Here is a 5,811-nt window from a genome sequence, read left to right on the forward strand (position 1 = left end):
ACTTAAGGACGAAATATTTGGATTTTATATGCAAAAGACGAAAATTAAATATGTATGCATGAAGTTTTGATCAGTGGCAAAAGTAAAAGATAAACACTTTCAATGAAATATATGTATGAATATGTTGTTGGGGGTCAATTTCATCTTATCCACTCTCATATATTTTAGGAATTCAACATTCAAATCATCATTGTTAATGCCACTCTCTAAAGTACCTTTCAAGAAGGCTTCTCCCTAATCACGAGCTCATACAATTCCTAGCATTCCTAATGATTAGTTCATAAGTGCAGGAGCTTAACGACAACCAATATGATATTGGGAGAAATTCCCCGGATCTAGACTTCCCCGTACGCGCCCGTATCGACAAAACCAATAATCATGCATCGAATAAGTTAAACAATGCAAGCATTACGCAAAGAGGAAAAACCCTAACTAATGATGAAAGAAAGCATAGATCTTAAATAAAAGATGTAAAAACAAATTCCATATATGAGAGCTTCAAAAGATTACATTGATTCCTCAACAAACATACAGAGTTTAGTTCACCATATTCATGGTGAACCTAGAAGAATAACAATGAAAGAGTGAAAGATAAAACCCTAAAAAGGTGAAGAGGAAGCCTGAGCATCCAAGATCCTCCTTCAAAGGGGTGGAAGAGAGAGTGTTTGCTTCGTTCCAGCCAAAGATACAAACCTTAGGACGTGCAAGTCCTTAAATAGGGCATAAAAATAACATAAAACAAGTCCAAGCCCATAAAAACAAAAGAAAACCGGTCCAAGCCCACTTAGAATGCCGCTCAGCGGTATTTTACCGCTGAGCGGTACTAATGCATGATCCATTTTGCCCCCCAGCTGTTGTTTTGCCCCTCAGCGGTGATTTCGGCACCCGAAAAGTGCCGCTCAGCGGTATTTTTCCGCTCAGCGCCACTCGGTCAGACTTTTTCTGCGTTCTGGTTGGTTTTTCAGCATTCTGGTTGACTGGTTGACTTTTCTGGTTGACTGGTTGACTTTTCTGGTTTCTGGTTGACTTTTCAGCACTCCAATCATTCGGTATTTCAATTCTTCTTTCAAATCATTCAATTAGCCTACAAAATCAAGGGAATCTTGCACAAAACCATTAAATTCACTTTCAACTCTCTTATTCTCAAAACTAAAGCAAAAATATGAGTTCAAGCTAGTTTCTAAGTCTTAAAGGTTGCTTTTGGTATCAAATTTAAGCATAAAAATAACGGTTTTTCAACTGTTATCAGGCATTAACATTGATGAAAAGAATGATGAATTCCTAAAAAATATGAGAGTGGATAAGATGAAATTGATTACCCCAACAACATACTCTTCCATATAATTCGTTCAGTGTTTGTGTTCTTCTTTCCCATTGATCATCACATGCATACATGTTTACTTTTTGTCTTTTGCATTTGAAAATTATAACAATTTGTTCACAAGTCTTAAATAATCAAGAAATCATATAACTAACTAGGCCGTGAGTCCTTTGGGAGAACGATACTTGGTCTTACCGAGTTTATTACTTGATACGATTCGGTCACACTTGCCGAGGGTTAAACAAGTTTTTGGCACCGTTTTTCGGTGTTCATAAATTTGTCATCAGGGATCCCCATCAACCAACAACTCATATTGACCGCTATACTGAGTAGGTTCTACAACAGAGCATGATCCTCTAGTGTTGACACGAGGTGGTGTAGGATTTTTAGCAGGCCCCATGGTGCCCTCCGTCATGGAATACAACTTCTCTTCAAGTGCTCTTTGTATTTCTTTTTGTTCTTGTAGCTGCTCCATGAATCGTTGCTTCATTGATCTCATGCTTTGGTTGAATCTTTCCTCCCACTGAAGATCCATCTGCCTTAGTGCCTCCTGACTCATTGATTGACTGTTTTTCTGTGTAGAGCCAAAGTAGTCACCAAGACCAATCGCCCTAGGAACTCCACGTACACGTCCTGGGTGCTCGGGCTTTCCAATGGCCGTTGTTAGAATGTCGGCCCTACCTTGGACAACAAATGTTCCCTGAGTCTGCTGCTTGTTTACTGATAACAGTTGAAAAACTGTTATTTTCATGCTTAAAATTGATACTAAAAGCAACCTTTAACACTTAGAAACTAGCTTGGAATCATGCTTTTGTTCATATTTTTAGAAATAAGAGAGCTGGACATGTTTATGCTTGATTTCAGTGTTTTATGCAGGTTTTAAGGTGAATATGGTGAAAGAAGTGAAGAAGGATAGAGATGGAATTAGAAAAGAACTCAAAAAGTGCAAAAGGAGAAGTCGCAACTACCGCTCAACGGTAGTTTACCGCTGAGCGGCACTCAGGAAACCCCGTTGGCTCCGCTGAGGGGTGAAAATGCCGCTGAGGGGAAGAATCAACTCACGCACTTACCGCTGAGCGGTAGTTTACCGCTGAGCTGCACTATTTTGGGCTTGGGCCTAATTTTCTGTATTTTTTAGAATAGTATATAAGCTTTAGGACGTCCTAGGGTTTGTATCTTTGGCTGAGACAAAGCAAACACTCACTTTTCCCACCCCTTGGAGGAAGATCTTGGATGCTGAGGCTACCTGCTCATCCTTCTAGGGTTCTATCTTTCATTCTTTCATTATTGTTCATCTAGTTTCACCATGAATATGGTGAACTAAACCTTGTATTGTTGTTGGGGAATCAATATAATCTTGTGAAACTCTCATATATGGAATTTGTGTTTAAACATCTTATTTGAGATATATGCTTTCTTTCATCATTAGTTAGGGTTTTTCCTCTTTGCTCAAAGCATGCATTGTTTAACTCATTCGATGCCATGATTATTGATTTTGTCAATATGGGAACGTACGGGGAAATCTAGATCCGGGGAAAATCTCCCAATAGCATATTGGTTGCAGATGAGAGGGTCGCACCTCCCACAAAAGTTGTTTGCAAAATTAATGCAGTATAGTACTAGGAAGTGACTCCTAGGTCGTCTCACAAGGACCAAATGTGGTTCAGTTTCAGATCACACACGGAAAAAGGGGGGGGGGGTTGTAATGTTTTTGGTTGCGGAAAATTAAATCAAACTGAAATTAAATAAAACAGAATTTAAAACGTGGAAATAAATTTTTACGATAAATGGTAAATGACAATAAAATCAGAGAATGCAAAATTCATCAATGCTTGAAATTAAAACGTGGTAATAATAAATATGCAGAAAAACAGTAAACGGTAAAATAGAACGAATAATAAAAATTAAAACACTTTAACTGAAATGAAATTCATCAAGGATTCAACACTTAAATTAAATGCTAGCAAATAAATGAGCATGGTACTTCTTTCCAAGAGAATCAGCGTGGTCAATGCAAAAAAAATAAAAATGTGCTACTGCTCCTACTTGCATCACCGTGCTGCTCTTCCAGCCCCTTCTTCCAATCAACACTTGCCTCCATTTCATTCTCCATGTGAAAATCAGCTCACTCTCCGTGACAGCCCTCCATCCAATCTCAATCACCGTGTTTGATTTCTAAAAGAAAAAGAAAGCCTAATTGGATTTGACAGCACCTACTCCCACCTAATCTACTTCTTCATTTCACAAAGAAAAGAAATCTCCAAAGCAATAAATCACCAAATGAAAGTGATAAAAGCTGCCAGCATACACACTTCTTCACAGCAAAATAACACTGTAATCTCATAGAATTTAAAGATAGAAATCTGGTTCAAACATGAAAATAAAAACAAGACCACATGCTCTTCAAAATTCTTCTCGGTTCCAACATAGAAAAGAAAACGAAAACCGTCTACACTACTGCAGCATCACCGTGCTTGCTTAGAAAGTAAAGAAATCTCCACAGTATTAATCACAGTACTTCTCGAAAACTAAGGCACAAGCCCCCAGAAAACCAGAGAGTAAAATGGCCAAATGTCCAGTGGCGGCTGCAGTGTGTCCCAGCCCTCACCCGTAACCTTCCATCCCTACAAATTGAAAAATTGCTCCCAGAAAAAAAACTCCAATGAAGCTCTTCTTTCACTCCATCCGTGGGCTTTCTCCTCCCTGTGGGCCGCGTGGCGTGTGCACCTCCCAGATGTGCGCATATCTCTTTTTCTCCAATGCTGGATGCCACCTCACGTGGTTGAATGTGCTGGAAACCAAACCCAATTCAAATTGCTGGAGCTGCTGGATGCACCCCCTCTTCCCATGTGGCTGCTGGAAAATGAAGAAAATAATTTGGACGCGTGGCAGCTATTGGATGTCTGGGCCGCTCCCCAAACTGCTTCCCATTCTCCGCGTGCTTTTCTCCATTGCCTGGACCGTGTGCTTCTCTTTTTCTGTTGGGCGTCTTCTTCTTCAAGTGCGTGACGCGGTTTGGACCAGCTTCTTCTTCCTCCACCGCATGCTGCTGCTGTTGGGCCGTGTGCTGCTGTGTGTTGTTCATGATGAAACCCTTTTATTCTCCAAGGCCATCACCTTTAATTTGTTGGACGTCACCCCCTGCCCACGTGTCCAAGCCGTCCGCTGGAGTGTGCTGCTTCTCATGTGCTACTGGACTCCCGTGTGCGTGGACCGGTTTCCCATTTCTCTCCCCGCACCCCTAAGATGATTCCCAAGAACTCCTTTAACCATTGTGGGCCGTGTGCACCCCCAAAAATAAATCCATACCTCCTTTCTCTTTTTAGCTTAAAATAAAATTTTTAGCTTAAAATAAAATGGATGTGGCATTTCTCTAAATCCCAAAATATTGTCCAAAAATTTCCCTACAATCAATAATGCAAATAATTAGTCTCAAACAACTCAAATTAATTAAAATAAGAATTTCTGATCAAATTGAGCAGAATTAGGAAAAATGGGAAAATAGTGGACATTTAAGCACAATTCCCTGATTAATTCTATCACACTAAACTAAGTGAAGTGAATAAAATATTGACTCATCAAAATAGACCACACTTAGTCTTTTGCACTCCTGGGCAAAATCAAGACGCAAATCAAGGAATAGTTCAGAGGACATCCAGGGAAATGACACAACTCAGCAAACACAAAACAAAGACTAACAATGACAGAAACAGAATTACACAGTTCTCAAGGAATCTAGACCAAGAAAGGAAGTAGACAATATCCAACACAGAATCGATCAGAGAAAGCAGATACTCATGAAATCATCCAAGCAATTCAAGACATGGAAAAATGATCAATCAGCTCAAGAGGTGAATCAAAAGTAACAAAACCTCACAGATGCACTATCAGTGTTTCTCTCATGTGTATAAGGTAAAGAATTTCAACTCAATGCACTCAAGAAAGCAAACAACAACAAACTTGGCAAGCCTCTAATATCATCACTCAAAACATATGCATGTTCAAATCAAAAGGTCTTTTATGGATGTAATGGGGCCAAGGACATGGGAGGATAACATATGGATGAGAAGCTGTAAACCGAAAGAAATAGAGGAGCAGTGGGGAACAAGTGTAAACACAGTCAGATCACACCCAAAACCTCTAATTCAATCCTCTTTTTGACCCCATTATTCACAACAAATTTTTTTTTCATCATTTTTTTTTTATATATTTTTTTTTCTTCATCCTGTCTCTTTTCTTTTCTCTCTTTTTAGGACACAACTATAAGAGACAAGATACACAACATATTTACAAACATAAAACAAGAAGAGGAACCAACTAGCCAATTCATATGAATCCCCAAGAAGACCACACTTGTTCCCAAAACACTTCCAAAGCTCCAAAATTCCCTAAGGTTAAGGTAATCATGGTTTTTCACTTAGGGCTAGTGTATGAGCTTCAAAACAAAGAAATGGGGGAAAGTATAGGCTCAAAAGGGGTTATCAAAGGAT

This window comes from Vigna umbellata, chromosome 11 (assembly GCF_029865625.1).
Source record: "Vigna umbellata cultivar VRB3 chromosome 11, Vumbellata_1.0, whole genome shotgun sequence".
Taxonomy (NCBI): Eukaryota; Viridiplantae; Streptophyta; class Magnoliopsida; order Fabales; family Fabaceae; genus Vigna; species Vigna umbellata.